The sequence below is a fragment of the Coccinella septempunctata genome, chromosome 5, assembly GCF_907165205.1.
Source record: "Coccinella septempunctata chromosome 5, icCocSept1.1, whole genome shotgun sequence".
In the NCBI taxonomy this organism is placed as follows: Eukaryota; Metazoa; Arthropoda; class Insecta; order Coleoptera; family Coccinellidae; genus Coccinella; species Coccinella septempunctata.
Genome location: NC_058193.1, coordinates 21,733,956 through 21,758,463, shown reverse-complemented (window position 1 = coordinate 21,758,463; position 24,508 = coordinate 21,733,956). Strand labels below are relative to the sequence as shown.

The window sequence follows — 24,508 nt, the reverse complement described above, 5'->3', positions numbered from 1 at the left end:
TATACAAAACTTCCGAAATGACAGAGTTGAAAAAAAATTGAAAATAATTACTGAAATAGATCCAAATACGACCCTAGACCGTTTGTTAGCTGAATTATGTCATAGCAGTGGGAAAAAACTTATCTCCTGATTCGACCATGTGGTTTCGTTTAGGATATTGGCTCGTTCGATATTTACGTGGTAATGAAAATGGAAACTTAGGATTGCCGAATTATTATTCTCATTTTTTTAAAGTAACTTGCACGATTTCATGAAATGGCTCATTTCGATAACAACTGACGAAAGAGACTTAGAACACAAGTGTAAAAAATTGAATAATACTTCAAAATCTCACCAATAAAATTGGTCTAAATTATTCACGAATTTTTTCACAATGGGCAGCACAATCTTCTTGTTCAAACACTCCAACAATCGTCGTGAAAATGGGATGAAATGGGGAGACATCACAGCACTTTTTCAACATAACTAACACAAGCACTTTCAAGGAACTGCCTCCATTTTTTAAATTTTTTTTCACCCTAAATTGCACGATACAACAATTTTGATTCCCTCAAAGGTGACCTGATGCATCTAATACAATGAACTTGGTACTGACTGATACTTATCAGCCTGGTAAAGCAACACAATAAAGTATTGACCACATTTCTGAGTTGGCATAGCTGGCCAGTTACTCTCACATGACTATTTTATGACATTTCAAAACATGAGTGCTCCCTAGAACAAAGCAAACCTACATGTCGTCAAACTTCATGTAGATTTCCATTAGAGGAGTACCAGAATACTGAGCACTTCCTTTGTGACTATCCTGCTGTAAACAGTGTCAGAGTAAACGAACTCTAAATCTATAAAAGTCTGTCGCCTTGCATTCTGCAAGGCAGAGTGACCGTTAGTAGAACTTCAAAAATTCGTGGATGCCTACAGAATAGAAATTGTGTAACACGTTGCACTGCAGTCATCTCTATGTTGCCTAACTAATTATAATGTGCGGTGAGGTCGAAGTGCAATAGAGTGTGGTCTTTGTAAATGATTTTTACATCGTAGTAGTTGTCAATTTTGGAATGCTATGATATTTTGTTCGAAAGTATTTGGTACATATCTGCATTGAATAATGTTTAACATGCATTTATGAAGGTACTGTACAAAGATACCCTTTACTTGCTGATTCTATTGGAGATTCAATAATCTAATGTGGAGTTCAGCTCTGACAATCTAGACTTGATGAAGAACTCTTATTTTTAATGCGACCTGTTGACATTTGTAAATTGGAAACCTTTCGGCTTTCGCCTATACACTTTTACACCACCTCCCTAGTTTCGATGCCCGTCGACAGGGGCAAAAACGATAGTCCAAATATATCCGAAATGAATCGCTGGTTGAAGTCAACGGAGTGAAAGAATAGGCGACTCAGTGGCGTTTTTGTTCTAACAAGCGCATTATTGAAGCGGGCGTTGAATCGTTACGGACACCTCACTGAGCTTTCTCTTTTTAGTCCGAACTGCACATATTTCAGGGGCTAACAAGCTGCTATCGTACCCCTAGAGCAATCGAGATAGTCTGGGTCAGTGCCTAGTTGTCCGTCTTTATGTCTATTCATTTCTTCTGTACTCAGTAGAAATGTGTTAAATGGGGTGAGAAATGAGCCTTCTGAAATGAATATTGAACATTTTTCTTGTCGTTTTCTACCCTCATTCCATATCAGAATTAGTAGGGACAAAGTTGAAATGAACTGGATTCTTGCAATTTCCCTCTGGTCATTTATTGATCCGGACCAACTCAACTAAAATTTCACACAGACGTGAATATCCTCAATAACATTTCCTTTTGGAAAAAAATTGTTTCAATGAGGATTTTACCTGTCTAATTTCGTTTTTCTAGCCTCCAAACCTACTAGTGTGGGTTTTAGTGATACCCTCGCTGATACATAATTCCGATGGTCTCACCCTTTGAATGTGGTCGTGCATGTTTTCTTCGATGTTTTCACACTACAAAGTGAATTATTGACCCACCCTTCGTTGTGTAAATTTTTCAGCTTATCCTAAGTAAAAGAAGAACCATTCGAATTGATGATACTTAAGATAACGCTTTTATCAGTGAGACATGAATCATCATCATCATCATCATCATAAAGCTTATCCTGTCCACTGCTTAACGAAAGCCTCCCTCAACTCTAGCCATCTTTTTCGGTCCTGTGCCACCTGAATCCAGTTTCCAACTACTCTTTTTATATCATCCGTCCACCGACTAGGAGGTCGACCTCTACTTCTATATGCTTCATGTCTGGGCCTCCATTCCACAAGTCTCTTCGTCCATCTTCCATCACTCATTCTCGCCACATGTCCAGCCCAATTCCACTTGAGCTGTACGATAGTCTCAACTGCGTCCCGTACTCCTGTTCGGTTTCTTATTGTTCGGTTTGGTATTCTATCTCTGATAATATGAATACCAGAAAGTGTTACGATCGGTATCCATAGACAATTTGCCACCGTTCGGATCCTTACAGGAAGAACGTCCATTGAAGAAGCTCATGCTGACCTTTAGTTTCTGCCTCATTCAACCTCGTCAGTGTAACAAACCTTCCACTAAGCCAAACATGAACCATACATTCAGAATCAAAAAATTTCCCTATTCTTCTCAATAAATTAAAGACCAAAAATGGCTTCGTTTCGACTTTACAGGGTGTTGAAGTTCGATTGAAAAAACAGCACATTTTGTCCTAAATGTACCTAATTCTTTCAATTCAAAGCACTATTGTTTCATCAGAAATAAAATTCACATTTTGTTATAAGTTGACTGTGACAAAACGATGCCTTGCATAGTGGTTGGTGTTGTTACTGTCAGCTCGATGCTTAAACTCTCAGAAGCGTCTATCGGAAGTAATGGAGAGAATTTCGAGCAAGTTTCGCAGACATGATTGTTCTATTGAACCTTATTTAAAATTCTAAAAAGCCATCCTACGGTTTATATGTGTAACACTGCACTGCACTAATGAGGGACAAAAATGCCGAAATCGCTTTAGAGTTTTTGTTTATATGTTTCAGCCTCTTTGGGAATTCCTGCGCTGATTCATGTCTAGCTCGCATTAATGAAACGACAATTCTGAATTGTCCTCTCCACTTTTAGATATCTCCGTGATGCCCGCAGCGCGTTACTGTGTGCTCCAGGTCTTGCTTACGCTTCTGTTTCCGAAGTATCTTCGAATAAATTTGGTCACCGAAACGTTTACTTAGTTTAAGATGTCTTTTCGTTTTGCGAATTGACTCAGGTTAATATTGGTTGAAAGTATGCTCCATGAGTAGGTTTTTTTCTAAAATCTACACTGAATATTTCGTTCACAAAATGAAATTCCTTGGACCTCTGCATATCAATATGGAACAAAACTTTTTTATGCCAATAAATTTTCCCGCGTTCTTGCTTCGTCCACTGGATACATCGGTGAAATTAAAATTTGCTCTGCACCCACGTATACTTGGACACAACCCAATCCAATACCAATTCGGTGGAACAAGTAAATATAGTCGTGTTGGAATTTCATCAGCGCCAGAGTATGTTCGCTGTATCGAACTAAGCTTTTCCAATCGAATCCAAGCGGTCTGGAAATTTTTGCCGTGTCGCGGGTGCTATTCATCTTCATAACCCTCCGGTTGCCATCTCGAAAACCGATTATTAATTTACTGCGAAAATGAGTGTAAATGATGTGGCGTAAATCACTGGCCGTAAACAGATGACATCGGCAACCTCCGCGACTTAGAGATGTGACATTCTGGGTAGAAAATTGAGACAGGCGGATTTTGCTGCATTTAAAGTTGACATTTCTCCATGGTTTGATACTATAGGCCCCGTTATTTTTATACAGAGTGTTGTTGACGAGACGTAGGCGATTAGTCAGCAAGGAATGGATTCATTTTAGTTTATCGATTCATTTGTAGATGTTCCAACATCTTGAGCAAAATATCTATTATAGATATTTGATCGCGCCAACAAAATATCACTAGGAGAAGAATTGATGTGCTCACAGTAGTTTCTATATACAGATTCCAAAAGTTTAACGCCGAACATAGGGAATACAATGAGAAAGAAGAGGACTGTAAGAATTCAATCGCCCAGTGCGAGAGTACTTTTATTAAGGGGGGGATGAATCATTCAATATACAACTGGACCGCTTCATTCGATTTTGCACCACTTATTTTTAATCGAGATGCGCCTACTGGCCACGAATTCACAGTTCCCACTATAATGGGAATTCCAAACAAGCGATACGCTTCCTGTTGTCAATTTTTGTGAATAAAATGTTGATACACTTTTGTTTGTTCACATCGAGGAACGGAGAATATTTTGGTATTCCAATAAGAGTAGGTACTCATGAAAAAAAATCTTAATTTGCTGAAAATATCTTCATCTCGTGATAATGAGGGAACCTGAGTGAAGTTTCTTTTATTTGGATCGTTTCAGCAAATCTTCGAATACGACTTTCCTATAAGGGTGTCAGTTTTCACTATTTTTCCCGATAAAATGAACGTTGAGTCAATGTTGAAGGACATATGTATCTCCTCCTTATAACATGATAAAGTTTTTGTACATTTCACATTAGTTAAAAAGAAGTTGAATAATTAGTCTCAAAATGAAAGGATTCACACAAAAAACAAATCTGTTTTCCCCAGAGAGAACTTTTTTCACCTAGTAAGTTGATATACATATGAATTACGATAACGTTCACACAAAATTTATTAAAAAAATCATTTCTGATTTCCAGTTCAACCTGGACAAGTTTTCTTAGCTTCAATGTTATTGAATGGCAATTTTAGCCATAGCCATTCAGAGGGCAGAATATCATAGTTGTGGCTCTCCATAAAATCATTTTCCTTCTATTATGTAAAGAGCCAAGAAGTTCGGATTCAAAAAATATTGCTCTCTTTTATCAGCTGATTCAGAAATAATCGGAATTTTTTTCATAAACACTAATACTTCAGGACATTTATTGACCTGAAATTGATAATAATTACCATACTTGAATATTGTTCCGACATCCAATTTTCAAAATTGAGAAAAAACTACTTCAAACTGAGAAAATAGGTATTTATGTACCCAGGAAGAAAAACTTTCTATTACAGTCGAGCTTGCAAATTGATAGCCGAGGCGCTGCCGAGGATAGCAAGCGTGCGAGAATGAGAGAAAATAAAACATTTTTTCGTCGACCTCGCATACCTTTATGAAAGTAAGAAGTTGCCCGTTTTATGGCCTCATCAAGGTATCCGTAACTGCCAATTCCCTGAGCTCTGTTGAAGTCTTACTGTTGTCCATATCGCTATCACTATCCATTCTTGCTTATACTGAACACTAACATTCAGACCACGTACCTAATTCACTGGTAAAATGTAGCCGATTATGTGAAGAATTAATTTGACAGCATCAAATGACATTTATTGTCACAGGCATTTATGTTCAATTCAAATTGATTCAATCGCCCCGGGATCTAATATATTGCTTGGTGACTAACAGCCGGACGAAAAGTAAATCAGTACGAAAAGTGAATCAGGACGAAAAGTAGTCGTCTTCGAAAATAGTCGACTTTTCGTTTGGAAATTAGTACGTAAAAAGTAATTTTTTGTTCAGGTCGACGAAAAAAGGATTTATTTGACGAAAACTCAAACTCCCCTTCAAAAATGACACAGATGACTGCATTAACTTTCTAGTCCTAACTGTCATCATCATGTCGCTGTAATCTACATTTGAATTCACATAGCAATAGAAAATTTCAAGCACTTCATAGGTGTCTTTGTATACCTAGATTTCACAGAGTCTGTATTTGGAAAAGTCTTATTTTCTTAACCGCCCCTACACCAGTTTATCAATATTTGGTCGTTTGTTATCTTCAGTTGTCAGCAATATCGAATTCCTCTCATCCTCCCCGAATTCCGGCATTCAATCGATGAATCTAATAATCCCCAAACCCGAAGCAGTGTTAGCGGCGTATAGCAACCGTTGGCAGAATTCCGCAGGACCCAATAACGGCCATATTCCGCCGAATAATAAAAAGCTGCAGCGATCCAACTTCTGGGCGTGCGACCGGACCTAACCTCAATGAACTTGCAGAATACACAAATCGGAACACAGAGCGGTCGCTGCATCCCGTGCAGTTCAGCATGTTCAGCATGCTTGTCTGTGGTCTGCTCATTAAATCGCATTTATAATCGCGCCCCATTGGCCGTCCGTTCTGGTCCGGCCCGACCAGTGTCCGCCACTTGATTTGCGGTATGTCCAGTGTGTGTTTGTCGAATAAATTGCCTTCTGTACACGCATGTATATTTAATTGACCGTAATGATCACTTTTAACGTTGTTGGCTTAACGTCCGTACGATTAGGATGTCAACTTGACGAATACCGTGGCGGACGACGCCGTGGAATTGGATTAGTCAGCCGGATACGTCGGACGTGATTCCAAAATACGGACAATTCGGGTTTTCGGACCGGTCGAATTGCCACGTCCGGTTGAAATATTGGCGATGCCCGATAGGTTACTGCACTGAACACTAATGTAAAAGAACTGAAAACTATGCTTGGTTCATCTTAACAATGAACTGACGTCAGTAGTCAGAAGTACAACATCGTTGCCACACTGTCAAAATAATCCTAGCTTCTACTGCTGACATTAGTTATGACGAATTCTCATGTGGATTGAAAATTTCGATAAGCTATATTTCGAATGTTTGATTATGAACATGTTACGTCAATTGCTTTTTTTCTTCACTAGCTTACTGAATGAGCATCATGAAATGAAGAATAACGAGAGAAAAGTTTGGAACACATAGAAGTATGAACGTAGAGCCCTCTGAAGAAATATTAACCGGGCTTTCGGAGCTGAGCAGTACGCTGACAAAGTGCAAAGATGAATAACCATAAATGTTCTGCTGGCATCTGTTGGTCGACTCCGTTAATTTGAGGTTTTGGTTTGCCACAAAGTGTTCTTCCTCTTTGAAATTTTCACCCTACTTATGAGAGCTGAGAGTCCGAAACCTTAGTCTACGGTCAACGGATTTTTAGATTGTTGAACTCGAAGGAATTATTATTGATCAAAATCTCAATCCTAAGTGTTCAACAAGTTTTACGTCAGAAGGTTTAAAGAGTTTACCTCCACTCAACATTATCATGTTCATCATCAAAAGAATTCAATAACGAAGCTATCATAAATTTTGGGCCTGATTAAATAAAGTAAGGAAGGTTTTAGCGGCATACAGACAGGAATTGAATTCTGAAAAAAGTACCACCCAGGGCAGGATTCTTTACATTATATTTTCAGACACTAAAACTATCATCACAATGATTAAATAAAATTTTGGCATGTTTTCATAGGAACGGAAGTTTTCAATATGAAACTTCTGAAAAGAACTGATTGTGAAAAACTAATTGAATATGATTATACCAGATGAGAATTAATCGAAAACTACCAACACCAAATTTTATGGAGTAACCTAAATCTTTGACCAAAACAAAACGATTGAAATGAAATAAATCGCGGGCGCCCACCAGCAACGTAGCGCAGTTATGACAACTGAAATTCTAAGAAATTGTCCGCTTTTGTGCAGGTGTACTGATCTATTTTTTTGCATAGCGACGTTTCTATTCATCTTCAATGTGAATTTACAGCTTCGAATCACATATTATGATTTAGTTACTCAGGATAATCCATGAATACTTGCAAAAAGTTACATAAATGATGATTTACGGCCGTTTTCAATAAACTTATCTATCCATCGTTCCACTTACTGACGATTGGTAACCATTCTAAAATATATCTACAGATAGATCATAGAAACGAAATCACATGCATTTTCTATCTCCAGTAACTGAAACAATGGATAGATAGGATTATTGAAAACGGCCATAAATTGAATACTGGAATTGAAAATCAACCATTCGACTCGCGCATTGATGGGGTACATTGATCACTTTCTTTTGAGTATCCGATGAAGAGGAGGACACGGACCTGAAGAAGAAGAAGCACCGCAATAGTCATTCCATGTATCTATGTTCCAAGATTTCAACAGTTTCGATACACTGTTGAACCGTATTCATTTCCATTTTTTTAAGTTTTATTTCCCATATCTGTCAGAAAATTACAGCTTTCAATATAATATCTTCTGAAAATAACAGGATATTCAAAATGAAACGTCGGCGTCGTATTGAAAACCTGTAATAACTCAAACAAATATTCAAAGCTGACAGAATACTCGATTCTAAATCTCCCTCATCTTTCATCTTCATTGCGTCTTCTCTAAGGGAAATTCAGTGGGTCGACTACTCTTTCTCTAACATGGCCACATTCGAGAGAAAGGTACGCGCATAGAAATTTCGACATCAAACAAATCTATTCAACGCGATCAAAGAATCCTTGTCTCTCCAATGTCATCAATTAGGTTATTTTTCATTTTACTGAGACTACGTAAGCCAGGTCTCTGCATCCCCTTCCTCCACCACATTACTTCAACCTTACGTGTGGTGCAATGCGGGCTTATTACATAAACTGAGTTCATCTGTAATATCCCGTTGCTTTCGAACCGAGGCAGAACGTAACCTTTTATCTATAGGGGCAACTTTTCATGCACGACGATGTGAATGACGTGCGCAACTCGGTTACTTATTCTAGTGGTCTGATAAGGGATGAAATACTGTGGGAGATTCGCCATAGACGAATAGAGGTTGGCACCGGTAAAGGAAATGTTTGAAAAATTCCTCTCTTAGTTCTTTGAGTTCCGGAAAGTTTTTCATTTCACGAAAAACATCGCCGAATTATCATGATTATGTCCCTTCCTATATTAGGTTTTTCGTGTTTTGACATAACTCTTTGAATCTTTGAAAGGGGGCAAAGTAGAATATCGTTACGAAATATAACACCTACCTTCCAACCTCAATCGTTGCAGCTCTCTGCTTCGATGGAACACTTGAAACATTTCTGATATTGATGGGGGTAGAAATGAGAGATATACGTAACACGTTTAATAAAACTAATGTCTGAATTACATATATCGAATTTCTTGCAAGATTCTGAAACTGTACTACTCAAAATTTGAAGCAGATTTGTTGTTTTCGTAATTTAATCAAGTTTTCGGTGTTCTACCGCGTTTTTCACTATAAATAAAAAAATATAAAATGAATCGTTGTGGAGATATGAATTGTTTTATGTTCAGAACAGTTACAATGAAAATCTTCTACGCACAAACTCCTGAGCATATTAGAAGAAGTGAATATTCATGGAGAGACAAATAACCAATTGAAAATAAATTTTCTGATTGAAAGACGTAAACAAAAATTTATTTATTATTACCGGGATTTCACTATAAATTTCCCCCCCTCTAACTCTATTATAAGAAGAATATTTACTTAAAAATATTTCAAAAAAAAATTGTACGCAATCCAATAATTTTCCCAAAATGATTACGGCTATTGAAATATATGTTGCATTAAATGCAGCTTAATTTTTTCAAATCGGACACCTTGTATATTCTTCTATTTTTGGTATTGCTTCTCCTGATCTCGAATATATTTGAATATATAGGTGAATATCTCTTTTCTCTCTTTTTTGAGATATTAATATTATGGTTTTGATTCACTTAATATCCTTATCAATGATTTACCGCAGCCTACCCCTTGACAACTGATTACTGAGCTTGCTAGATGGTTCTCACACAACTTGAAATTGTGTAGTTCTCAAAATAAGAGACATATAATGACATATGCATATACAGTCTGTACTTGAAGGTGAGGTTTTTTTTCAGCACGAACTGGTCAGAATGAAGCGTTTCACTGAAAATAACCTATTCAAAACTTTGAAAATGACAAAGTTGAAAAAAAAATGAAAATGATTACTGAAATAGATTCTTATAATACCCTAGACCGTTTGTTAGCTGAATTATCGCAAAGCAGTGGAAAAAAACTTATCTTCTGATTCGACCATGTGGTTTCGTTTAGGATATAGGCTCGTTCGATATTTAGGTGGTAATGAAAATGTAAATGAAATGGCTCATTTCAATACCAACTGAAAGAAGAGCCTCAGGACACAAGTGTAAAAAATAGAATGATTTTTCAAAATCTCACCTATAAAATTCGTCTAAATTATTCACGAATTTATTTACAATGGGCATCACAATCTTCCTGTTCGAAAATTCTGAAATGCTGAAACATCATAGCACCTTTGCAACATTACTAACATAAGCACTTTCAAGACACTGCCTTGATTTTCTACATTTTTTGTTCACCCTAAATTACACGATACCACAATTTTGATTCTCTCAAAAGTGACCTGATGCATCTACTCCGATGAACTTGGTACTGAACCATTCATTGTCCAGCCATATGTTCATGTTTCGTTTCGTTTTTCGATGCCGGAGTCACCTTTCACAGTCCCCTACTTGAAATTCAATGGAATTTTGTCGAACTTCTAAGGCTTGTATCTCAGCCATCTTGGATATTTTATAAAGACAATTTTTGCTTTAACGACTTATATTGATGAGTGCTACCTTCTGTCAAAAAAAAATCCTTACTTTTGAAAGCACCCTGTATATACAGGTTGTACGATTTGAAAAAACTAAAGGCGGTTATGGCAAAATGTTTTATTTCAACATCGACGAAGATAATGTATATTTAGGTATAATTCCGAAAGTATAATATTTAGGTATAGGGAACATTTCATGAAATATATTCGCCATTCCTTTGAGATTTCAAAAGACCAAAAAGAGGCAGGATGGCCATTTGAAATAACTTAGTTCATTATTCGTGCAAAAGAAAAGATCTGACAACAATATTAATACCATAATAATGTCGGCCATACCATAGATTCGTACACCAAAATCTATAAAAATCGTGCCATCCGTTTCCGAAGTAATTGAGGCATTCCTTACTCCAAACTCACTGGGTATTATTACAGAATTGTTCGCAAATTATCCACTTCAATTCTTGAGAAGTGTATTTCCAATCTAATTCAATATTAAAGTTCGAATTGGTTCCGACCAATGATGTTCCCTTCATGTATGAACCTATCGCACGAGTTGGTTGGAATAAATGCCGAATGTTCGACGTATTCCCGAAATACATCGCAATCCATAATGGTCGCAACACGGGCGCATTAATCAAAAACAAGCCGACCGGCTGTACGAAAACATTTATGCCGTCCCGGATTTTTCCGGGCCAAACAAATCGAACTATGTGTAGTTGATGCCGCTTTCCATTACACTAAATTTCATAATTTAATAAAATGGACCTGCATAATCTAGTTAACGTAGCGGAACAGCATTTCGAACTGGCCGTCAATTTCGGACCTGGTCGTGTATCGGATATTGTGTATGATATCGCGGGCGGTTTTGCGGATAAACTGCGCTTTTTATGTCATTACCTGGTGCCAAGATAATTCAATTTGGAGAATGATATTCAGGAAATTCCGAACGACGTGATGGATGATGCGCGGCTCTGTTTATTTTTCCAATTACTGCTCCATAAAGCAGATAATGGCGGCCGATGGGTCGGTAATGCAGACGTTTCCATTTCGGTGTCAATTGTGAAATTGTTTTAAATATCAATATGTATTTCGGTGTTCGTAATAGATGGGCGTTGAATGTTGATAACCACGCCGTTTTATGTCAGAGTTCAGGGAATTAGGTTTCATGGGATATGCATAGGTATCTGGTCGTGATGTCCATTTGTTTTTATTATCGGCCATGAAAGTCATGAAAATTATTTGTGATCGCTTGACACACATTCCATGACATATAGATTGAAATTTCGACAAAAAAAGACACTTAGTTATACCAAACATTCACCCTCGGTTTCATAAAGCTTGATCGGAGAATCAACGCTTGATTGACCAATAGACGTCATTTTCTTTTCAATCGATAATTAAGTCCTATTACCACAATTTATTTTTTCCAGTGAGTACGTCATTGCTTTTTCTCATATTTCAGAAAGTGGACTTTAATTGTTATAAACCAATTCGATTTGACCAATTCTATATGTCGAAATTTAAACAAAGACTTACCCCGGGTTTCATAAAGCTTGATCGGGGAATCAAAAAAAAAAAATCGGGGATTAACTAAGAGACGTCAATTTGTTTTCAATCCATTATTCATGGTCATTGAGAATATCACTCTCGCATCAAATTATGATGTCCATACGTCCATTCAATTATTCTCAGTTATTACTTCTTCAATATATTCAGAAATAAAAAAGCTTCAGTGATTTGATTTTAGAAATCGAGTGACTGGCAAATCGTTGATCGGACAATCAAAGTTTCATCAAACCCGCTGTCAATATAATGAACTTGAAAATGTTATCGATGAAATGAATCCTAGTACAACCTCAGATCTTAAATGTTATACAGGGTGTCTCGAAATAAGGTTCAAAAAGTCGTTAATTTATTCTACGTTGGAAAATAGGACGAAAACTTCTGGTTCCTTATTCGAGATAGAGGCTATTGAAGTGACTTACCCGAAGACAGCAATAAAAATTGTGCTGAAGCACTGAAACATTTGTACATTCCTGAATTTCTTCAGCCTCTAGTAAGGAAAACTATAAATGATCCAGGTTAAGTCAATGGCAAGTCAGAGAGGTGTAGGCTAAATGACCCGTATTCTTGGAACATTTTCCGCATTTTGCATTATAAAAATCTCGAAAAGAGAGCCTTTCCGGATAATTTTTCTTTTCTTTCCCATATATCGGGATATTAGTTTATAATATTGATTTTCAATAGAAATAATTGTCAATGGCAACTTATTGTGACTTGAATGCGAAACATTTCGCAACAATACTTGTGTACAAAAAATTCAAGACAAAGTTCAAAAGCTCCTGATATCAAACAATTTAATAGCATATTTATTAGTGCAAGCAGAGGTTAGTGCAGCGGGGTACCATACAGTTCGGAGTATTACACAAGAACGTAAGAAAAACCTCAGTAAAAAACCCTGTGTTCTCGTGAATATTTTAGTGATGTCAAATTTGTTTATAGAATAAGCTTTTGATATTGAAGAATGTCCTCGAGGGTGTCCCTTCCATTGACATAAAGTTTCTTTATCCTCTCTCTATAAAGTAAATAAAAATATCTTTCACTGAACTGATTCGAAGACTTGATAATGACTAAAGAAAAAATGAATCATCATTCAATACATAACTTGTTCTCCAATTGCAGTGTGAGGAATATCATATCTGCGTGAAAAATCTTCTGATGATTTTGGTGAAGGATAACTCTCAACTCTCATCATTAGAAAGCCTTCTAGTGCTGAAATAAATGATATTCCAAATGTTGCTTTCAACCTGTAGAATTTCTCAACCAGGTCTTCAAAATGATGATTCTTCTCTTCTCCAGCTGTTAGAGGAACGCTTAAAGACCCTTATATTGGGGAAGCATGTCCCATAGATATACCAGTTGATATCCGAATTCAAAAAAACATTGGCACTTTATTGATGAATGTCAGTAATCAAATTCTTTGCCCACTCAACCTGCTTCCGATCGATATGTGTCTTGAGACCCACCAGTAAACTGCTGAATATCATATAGTTCCCCTCAAAACACCATTTTATGCACATTCTTCATCTATTCATCTTTTACCTGACATAATTTATTATCTAGATAGGTTTAGCTTCATTTACTGGATGCAATGCCACTGATGAGATATTCTCCCCGACATTTAGATCCATTCATCTTTCGGAATGTGAATAGGTATCTAGGATTACTTCACACAGCTCCCTAATGAATTTCCCAGTTCAACCTTGAACAAGAGGTCCTTGGCAGGACGAGAACTCTCTGGCAGCTTCCAATCCACGTTCAAGATAGAGTCGTCGAGTCCTTTCGCTATTTACCTATCTGAAATTAAGCGAGCACAAAATTCATTCAGCCCCTCCAGTCCCATTATCCTTGTTTGAATTTCAAAATCACTAGCTTTCCCGGGACTTTAATTCGAATAGAGCTGCCAGTATCCCTTGGGGTCCGCAGTAGGCCTGAAAGGTTCGGAGGGTCTAGCTCTCATTGCTCTTACATTACTGGTATATTCCTCCTTAACTAATGTTGCAGTTCTGGAAATCTTTCATTTTAATCCCCCATTGAACGTATTGTATATGACCATTGTTACAAGTTGCGCCTCTGACCGCGTACTCCTCTGATTCTCGGGGAATTTGTATTCATTATAATTGTTATTCTCTTGTAATGGGGATTTCAGACTGCGTTAAATGTGTAGCTCGGAAATAATTAGAACGGAATGAATAGTTCGAGAGTTTCTAACTAGGAATTTATAATCTTTTGAACTCGAAACTCGACTCATTCTTCTCGTAATGGGGTGGCTTCTTATTATGCTAACTAGCTTGTCCCATTTCTGAACTCTTTCAGCGGTTGCACTTGAGGGAACTTTTTGATTTAACGATGTGTTAGTTAGATTCTTTATGAATTCTTATTTCATCATTCTAATTGATACCCAATTCGAATGTCTGGCATCATTAACTGTGATTTCATTATATATTTCTGGTGCTATAGTAATATTCTTCCAAATTCAAGCGATATCTAACAGAAATACAATAAGTGTTGAATTCTGCATATTCTGAATAACCATCAATCGCTACACCTTATCGATATTTTTCAGGAAAAATGTTCCAATATTCGGAGTGTCAATAGGTTACCATTATTACTGCCGAATTGCAGTTTATGTAAACAAATTTTAGGAATATCTGACTGATCCACATATACAAACTCCACCTTCAAAACTTCTCAAAGACATTTGAAACTTCATATATTTCTCTTACTTTCCAAGTGGGAGACTTTGTATAAAATATATCTTCAAATGCCGAATCCAAGAACCTATTCTGTAACCAAGCTAAGCTAGTTACATTCTCGGTTAAATCATCACAATAAAGCAATAAAGCTAGGCATTTTTATTTGATTTTTTGATTATTATAAGAATTGTCCAGCTTTCTTCATTTTACATCTTGTTCCACAGCAACGTGAACGATATTCCAGAAAATATTGATAATACATACTAATGATAAGAGATTCAAAATGAAAAAAGCTGGACTCTTTATGTAAAAACAGAACAGAAAAGCCTAGGTAATGATGATATTCAGATGAATTCAGCATTTGAAATATCCTCCGAAGATGCTATTTTATACAGGGTGTTCAAGATAAGATGGGAAACATTTTAATGGGAGATAGAGAAGGCCTAGAGGATCACGAATTAGAATTTGAATTTCATCAATGAAATAACTATACAACTCTGATTGCAGAGATAATTTTAATTGATGTTATTCCTTATAGTAGTTCCTTCTCATTTATTTCCGCTTTGGCTTTGACTTATCATGGATAGATTAAATGAATGATCAAAATGATCTAGTTTGCCTTCATTTCGAACAGACAATGATGACCGCTGAGTTTTTGTTTTATTTCGACTATTTCTTATCCACCACATTATAGCTTATTCCTGCTTCTTGCTTTCTTTGCTAATATAATTATTTGTTGGGGACGCATCCTTGAGTTACGTTTCAGAAAAATGATTAATTAGATCAAATGAAAACTGATTGGATATACATCATTTGATTAAATTCATAAATATTCAAAATGACTTCGTTATGAAATATTTAGGATTTGAAATATCGATACGAGAGAAAAAATTATCCTTACTATCTAGAAAAAATCAGTCCTTGGCAACCTGGATGGTGCCATGCATAATTATTCCGTGGATTGTATATAAAGTGAATCTCACACAGTTCACACAGATAGTTCATTGTACAGGGTGATTTCGTGAACATTTAAAAACTGTCCAAATTTATGTGTAACGGTCCTGAAAATCAAATCATATTTGATTGCTATTTTCTGGAATCTCAACTATTTTAATGTTTAAATTTCTATTCGAATTTGAAAAACACCCTGTAAATCAGAATCTAGAACTCCTACATTCTGAATATGGGGTTTTATTGTGACCCTCTAGGTCTTTTCTATCTCCCATCAAACTGTTTCCTATCTTATATGGGACATACTGTATGGGTAGTGGCATTAAAAAAAGACGAAACTGTACACTTCAGAATTCAGAAAACCCGCTCTTGACCTTCCAAAAACGTTATGTATGTGTAAAGAGTTCAAAGTTGGATATTCCTTGAATGTATGAGTAAAAACCAAGAAGATATAAAGGGTGAGTCTTCGACTCGTACAAATATTTCAACAGTAGATTCTTGAGGTGAAACTAAACACTTTTTTTCCAATTCGGCTCGGTTTGAAAAATAAAGGCAGTTGAAAAACCATTAAAAATCTCACGAACGGTTTGAACGAAAGGAAAGAATTTCGGAATATAGTTTTTCATTCATTTGATGAATCTTTTCCGAACACAAGATATCACCAACGTCTTCTCATTATGACCATTACGTACCATAAAAATACCTAAACTTCAGAGAACCAAAATCTTGTTGGACGCTATCTAATGAATATTTGAAAGTTTTGTAAAATAAAAGTTTTCTTCATATTTTCTCTATAATGCGCTGTTTTCGAGTAATTTGATGTTCGAAAATCTAAAAGTATCTGTGAAATTTGAAAAATTGGATACTTTGGCTCAATGCAACTCTCTCTCTCTTTAAGAGATCCACTGATGTGTAGTGTCACAGATTCAGCTAGTTATTCTGAAGGTTATTTTGTTTTTCCGGGGGTGGCACATAGCTCATTATGAAAAGTTAAAATGGCTATATCTTTTTAACAGTGCCAAATCGGAATTTTTTTCATGAAAACAGTGTTTTTTTGACCACAAGAATCTACTGTTAGAATATTCGCACGAGACAAAGACTCACCCTGTAGAAAGGATGCCCAAATGAGTACTTGAGTCACGAGCATTATCGTTGCTTTATATAAAATTGCTATGCATTGATTTTTATTAATTTAATTTTCATTCATTAACTCGTGAAAATATCTTCAATACTTTATTGACATATTTATTATGTTTTTGCACAATTCATATTATTTTAGTCTCCTTAAATTAATGAAGTCTTCTAGGCCGAGAAAAACAACTTGAATAATAAACGTCATTTATCGGATTCTCATGCCTAGAATTTAAGATCAAGAGGAATGGCCGATGTAAAAATTTCGAGGAACGACGTTTTCACTTGAAGCGGCCACGTTTTCATGAAGTTGGACCATAATTTCAAAAGGGCACGACTCATCATTCGGGACGCGACGTTTTTCATCCAATATTTTCGGCCTGAACCGCCGAAAACTCCACGAAACTCATCCTGCAGTCCGGGTTCTCGTCCTCCGCCCGAAATTTACGATTGTCCCCAGATTGTTCACTGAAAAGAAGCGAAAGATTGGGATAAAATGTCGAGTGCGTTAGCGTCGACCCTTCCGCAGTCCCGGACCATCCGCCAAATCCTCCTTCAACTTTCGGTGTTATTTAAAGCTTATACCGGGATTGGTGGGAAGGTTTTGTGGAAACAGAACTAGGAACGGGACGTGGAAATGTACCGTACTTAACTGTTCTCTAATCCAATTCTCCGGGGATGTGCGATGTTGCCGAAAAGGGGCGATTGTGCTACCGCAATTCCAGATTCTGGAACAATATCGCTTGGGAAAACGGGACAGTGGGGACTGCCGGCTAAATCCCCCGAAAGAAAGAACTTAAGTATCGACTTAATTCGGTAGTGTCGCCGCCGGTGGAGTGAACAACTGAAACGAAGGAGGTGGATGTTCATGCGCTCTGTGATAATGCCGGAAACAATCGGAAGGGTTAACTGGTCAAAAACATCATGGGGTCAGAGAGAATCCATAAAGAAGACCAGACATTTTTCAGATCAGTTATTGTCCTATAGTTTCATTTGATTTTTAAATTACAAAAAGGTTTTCATTGAATTATTGAGAAATAATAGGCAATGTTAATTTTTTCGCTATCATACAGGGCGAGACTTCGACTCTTACAAATATTTTCACAGTAGAGGTCAAAAGAAACAATTTTTTTTCTTACCATTTTTTCCAAATGGGCTTGAAAGATACAGTCTGTTGAAATAGGGAACTCACAAAGGGTTTTTTCGAATGAAATGAATTTCGCATTATAGTTTTTTATTCATTTGATGAATCTTTTTCGAACACAAGATCTCATCCAGTCTTCTATTATGACCATTACGTATCATGAAATTACCAAAAATTCAAAGATCCCAACTCTTGAAACTAAGTTGCACGCTATCTGATGGATATTTGAACGTTTTGTAAAAGTTATATTTCCTCTTATAATGCGCCGTTTTCGATTAATTTGATGTTCAATAATAAAAAATATGTGTGATATTCGTAAAATTAGAAACTTTGTCTGAATGCAACTCGGTTGAAAAAATCCACAGATATGTAGTGTCATATGTAGTGTGTTATTCCCATAGACTTATAATACATGGACTCACTGTCACGTGACTTTTCAGTAGATCGAGAGGTTGGGTGCATTAGAGAGAGAAGGGCTTATGCGTTCTAATCGAATGAGAAAGAGATGAAATGATTCCGTGTGGGCAATGTCAAAATCATATGTGACGAAGACGTTGCCCACAAGGTGTTCATACATTGAGTATTATTCACATTATATTTATTCTTGAATGAAACTCACATAATTTTTATATTTTCCATTTCGAAGGAATGTTAAGGAATTCCTGTTTGCCTTCTCGGAAGCTTGTTGAACATTTATTATGGATAATTTACACAATTTTCGCAGACTTTGCCCACAATGTGTTGATTATTATTCTCATTACATCTATTCTTGAGTGAAACTCACATATTTTTTGATAAATTCATTTCGAAGGAATGCTATGGAATTCCTGTATGTCTTCTCGGAAGCTTGTTGAAAATTTATCAAAGAAATTTTTCGCACAAACTTGTGTTCTATAATCTTTTGACAGCTTGCCCACAAACTCTCCATCTTATTCAACCTACCGACCTCTCTCTCACAGGCGGAGTCCATGTTATTATAAGTCTATGGTTATTCCGAAGGGAATTTGGTTCTGCAGGGATGGCTTAGCTCATTATAAAAACATATAATGGCTTTATTTCTTTATCTGGACCTAAAAATGGTATAGGGAAAAGTGTTTCTTGTGAACTCAAATATCTACTGTTAAAATATTTGTACGAGTCAAAGACTCGCCTTGTATAAACGTTAGCTATGTTCATCACCTCTTTTATTCTAATTCATTCATCTTCCGAAGTGAATTCACACAAATACATAATTACAAAGACCTTAATGTAATATGCACAACATAACTTTCACAAGCGTCATAACCTCTAATTTTCGTCCTATACAGTGTTGAATGTGTCAATTTTCTAAGGCCAACCGACTGCTTCATCTAAAGCTGTTAAGGTTAGAGTAATAAAATTTCGAAGAAATTATCTTTGCAACAGTTGTTGCAGAAAATCTCGGCACTGTTGAAACGTTTCCGGCTGTGGTCTGCAGGCATCAAGGGCTCTTTTTAATTGGTGTAAAGCGTGATAGATTGGATTTAGGTTAGGGGATCTTGGAGGTTGGGGGTAATGCTAGATATGTATACCCTGGTTTTTTCTGGTAGTAATCACCTGATGAGATCTTTGTCGGAATACAATTTCATTCAGAGAAACGATATTTTGCCAACTACTCCATTGATAACTTACGTTTATTTTTGAAAGCAAACTCTCCTTAATAAACGTTCCTATGTTAGATTCACTTCATGGAGACTTCTTCTGACTATGCTTAGAAAAATTGTACTACCTCTGGCATCCCGAGAACCTTGACTCCATTCTGCATGTTCTCGGAGGCTGTCTTATCACATAAAGAATACTTTATGTGGTCTACTTATCTTGTAGCAGGTTGTCTACTTGATTTACCACTTGTAGTGGCAAAGTAGGTACTACTGTGACAGAAAACTTTATATCACATTGTGGCTTGCATTGAATGAAATGGCCACTTGCCAAACTTGTAATTAAACAACCTGAAGCATTCCAAGGCTATGATATCTGTCATATATAGAATTGATTTTTGTTTTTGTAGAACTGTTTGCTCCTATTGAAAACAAAAAACAGACTGGAAGGAAAATCATTCAAATTTAACAGACTGAAGGGAAAATCATTCAAATTTGGGTTTCCGACGTACATGGACAAAAATATTCCAATTCTCGCTATCCCGAATCAAAACTGACTTTTTACACCCAAGCCCCCTTGTTTTCGTTGAAGAAGAATGACAGAAAGCGAACAATATACAGAGAGGAAATGTCGGTCGTCCCAGAAAGCGTATAAATTCATAAAATGAGAATATTCCTTTTTCTCCTATGACAGTTCAGGTCGAAAATCAATAAGGTCCAATATATCCTGGGGAATATGGAAGTCCTCTAGAAGTGCGTACGTAAGGGTCGCAACCTAGAGGGAAAACTTTGGCCATTTTCCGTTCAATAACGAACTGTTAGGGAATTGGAAATTTAGGGTAAACGTATGCAATATTCGCGGGACCCTAAATTTGCGGGGGTAGTCGAGTTGTTTGTGTCCAAGGAACTTTATGTGATAAGTTTTTTGTGCGGGTCGCTTTCATTTATCATTCGCGTAACAGGTCACGATCTTGCGTCGTTTGGAAAGGATTTGAAACGGGCAAAAACTGTTGTGTTTTCACTCACGAAGGAAATTGGGACTCCCGGATTTTCTTCGGTCCGAATGATTGCTTCTCGTTCTTTTCGATTTGGGAGTAGTTATCCATTCGTGTCCCGAAATAGGGATCCATGATTGATGCTCTGATATAACCGGAAAAAAGAAATAACAAACCTATTCCGGATGAATTGTTAGAATAATATATTTCCTAATACTTATGCTTAGGAAAATTCATAATTTTTCCCGGGCTTCAATACAAAAAATCCTACTTCAACGAATGCATTCCATGTATCTAAGTTTCATTTCCGTATGGGACACTACAATAATATAATTTTAGTATTGTCGATAGAAACAGTGTACAGGATGTTTTCAATTCTGACTTGTTTTCTAAAAAATAGCAAGAACTCCTCAAAAGGGACTATTTCACCAAAACTGCCATATACGAAATATTCAAGATGGTGAAATTATCATCCCCCAATTTCCAATGCGATTTCAGTGAAATTTAAACTAAAGTGTGGGCAAAATTCATTGGCATTAAATGGTAGCTCTGTAATCGTAAGAGCTCGGGAAATATAAATTGCAAATTGTTTTCGACCTCAATTTTTAAAAGATGGATAATGACCAAAACAGTTTCCCTCTATCTTCTTTTGTTTTCAAGTAAAACTAAAATTTTTCGGCTATTCGACATTGTGCCTCTATTTCGTAAATTTTCAGTAATATCGTAAAACGAATCTAAAACTTGTTCAATCACTTTTTATGTAGAATCCAGTTGGGAATTAGAAGACTTTTTTCAGTACGCCACTTCAGTGATATAGTAGTTGGATACATTTTTTTTAATATGAATCCCATATTTTCTAAATATTCCAGTCGCATATTTTTTTTCCTATTCAGCATATAGATGGTGTTAGTAAATTGGACGTACAAACGAAGGGGGTTCCTTGTGTAATTTGAAAAAAAAGTATCATAAAGTTCGCAAATATATAGCGTTTTCGAGATACAGGCCACAGGGTGTCAAAGTTAGAAATTGTTTCAAGTTTTTTTCTCGTAATATCTACACTTCGCAAGATATTCAACTGAAATTTGGCATAAAGATTACAATTGAGAATTTACGCCATGTGACATACCAATCTCGAGAGCAAATCTACAGGTGATATTTTTCTGGAACATTGTCCCCAGTTTTCTTCCAGAACTGTTGATTTGAAAAAATTCATAATGCATATAGAACTTTAAGCTTCTATGTTGCATTAGCGTATGAGAGACTTTGAAGATAGCTTTCATTCCGGACATTTGTAAAGATAGCTGTGCTAGAACTAGTGTAAGTAAATATGTAAAGTATAAGTAGTCATATCGAAATTCTCGTTATTTCCTCATCTTTACAAATATCCAGAATGATAGTGATCTTAAAAGTATCTGATAACCTTACCAACAGAAGTATTATAAATGAAAATAACCTGCAAACAAAATGTTGGTGGAAAACTTACCTCAAACTAGAGTAAAAAAAAAAGAGCAGCTTCAAACAGTGTTTGTGAATTATTCAGAGTATTTTTTTCACTTTTTTTTTATTAATACCTATACTATTCCAAACCAGAATCGAAATATACCCTTGAAAATTGGTAAAATTATGTGATAATAATTATTATGATTTTATTAGGCCAACGAAATCCTATTTCCTTTCATTCCTTTTCACTCGATATAGATCAACTAATGAAATCGAAAATATGAAATACCTAGTTACTTATCTATTAATTTCACGAAAATCACAAAAACAATTTGGTCCGTAAAAATTTTTTTCCCACCGACGATGTTATTTTGAATCTCTTCAGAATCTGGAACAAAAAAATATCCTACTTCGTATCACCTCCATTCGGTTCGTAACAGATTTATCCTTGTAATTCGTTTTGTTTGCCTCAGGAAGAACGTTGCGCCTTAGGGCGTGTTCGCCACGAGGGATGGTCGGTCAGCCTTGATTTTTCCAGAGATTAAATGGCCCGATACGATTATGATTGACGTGAAAAGTTAGCCCTTATTCATGCTCTATAAAGCGGCAGAATGGGCCTGACATCGATATGACGAGCCCCCGTTGATGACGGTAGGATTTCCGGCATATAAACGGACGGAAAAAGAATCGGCGATGTAGATTTCGACCTTTGGCAATACCTCGTGACCGACGTTGACGTTACTGATTTTTATCTGAAATGAAGAAATATCACGATAAGTATCGACCCTTACACTTTTGAAGTGTAATCCTTAGTTTAACCAGCTCTGAAGTATGTTTACAAATAGTGGATTTGTATACAGGATGTCCCAAAACTAGTGAATCAAACGTCACACTCGATAGAGTAGATCAAATTCTATCGATAGTTGAGTTGAGCGAAAATGTAGGTACCGTTTCTGAAAAAACCTAACCTAAAGTTGCCGATTTTCGAACTATCTTTTTAAATAACAAGGCCAATTTGTGATTAAGGATAGCGTTTTTCTCCCATATTATCACCCCTATAGAGGGGGTTTATTCTGAGTAATAAAAATCATGTTATTAAAACAATTGTTTTAATTTATATATACTTAGGTTATCGATTAACTACTTAAAATAATTCAAATTAGGGGAGATAAAACACTAATCTTAGTTTTATATAATTTGAAATCGATATCCTTAATCACAAATTGGCCTTGTGATTGAAAAAATAGTTCGAAAATCGGCAACTTTAGGTATTTCAATAGAATTCTGATTATTTTGGAAACGGTACATTTTCGTTGAACTAATGCTGGTGTCATTCGATAATATTTCGTCTACTCTATCGTGATGTGACGTTTGATTCACTAGTTGTGGCACACCCTGTATATAAGTATGTAATTTTGAAAAAAACTATAGGTTGTTGAATACAAATGCGACAAAAATACAAGAGGCGATTCCTTTACCAAAAATGATATTATTTCGTGGAAAAATAAGGGATCGCATATACACTCTTTTTGAGATATAGATTGTCCAAAATGATAACTTTTCTCAAGTTTTTGTTGATGAAATTTGATGGGGCAAGGATATTTCATTCAAATTTTTCGATATGTTAGCAGTGTCTCATTTTCCTCAACGGATAAAGTCATCCACCTTTCGTTTATTTCAGTGGTCTTTTTAGGGATTGCCGCCCATTAAATTAATTCACTCTGATTTCTTCCGAGATGCAAATTCGTCAATGTTATTGAAAATAAAATATTTTAACGTGAAGACTCCATATCTGGTGTATATTTGACGCTATATTTTTTTACAAAATTATGATTGCAGACATGCATTTCTTACAGATCTGTAGTGAACACCTTGTAAGAATGTTGTTTTTTAATGGACGTGAAAATCATTCAATTGAATATGCCTCAAGATGAAAGAAAGTTGGAGACTGTTGGTACAATTCTTTGAATGTTCACAACTGAAACCTTAGGCAGTGTGAAACATTAATTGTCCTTAAAGTTAAAACGACTTGTAGTTGAATAATGATGACATCTTCCTCATTTGTAATCCTGAATTCGAGTGAGGACAATATGAAAATTAATAAAGAATTCGAAAATCTTCCAAAAGAAACAAAAATAAGTTTTAATCCAGGAAAATTTCCATATTAACAACCCTTTTGGCCTTGTAAAATATGCTTAACTTACCGAACACGTCAAAAAATTGGAAACATAACTGTTCATCGAAAACGTTAGAAAGCCACGAAATTTCTTGCATTGTCAACCGTGCTCAGTTCTGAAATTCATTCACAATTAAAATTTCTATTTCTATATAAAGATATTTTTTCGTAATATTGATCCATGCACGTAGAAAAATTGCGAGTCGTTATTGAAATCAGTTCGAACGCTTCTAACTGAATATCAAGGGAAGCTTATCTCAAACCGAATATTTCTGGAAGATCAGGTTCACAAATTCAAATGTTTTGATTGTAT

The 24,508-nt window shown here is 36.0% G+C and overlaps 1 protein-coding gene across 3 annotated transcripts in view; it reads left to right on the top strand.

The window, feature by feature from the left end:
• LOC123313385 (RNA-binding protein Musashi homolog Rbp6) overlaps nt 1-24,508 on the top strand; it is a 1,061,117-nt gene that overhangs the window by 924,671 nt on the left and 111,938 nt on the right. The window lies entirely within an intron of this gene.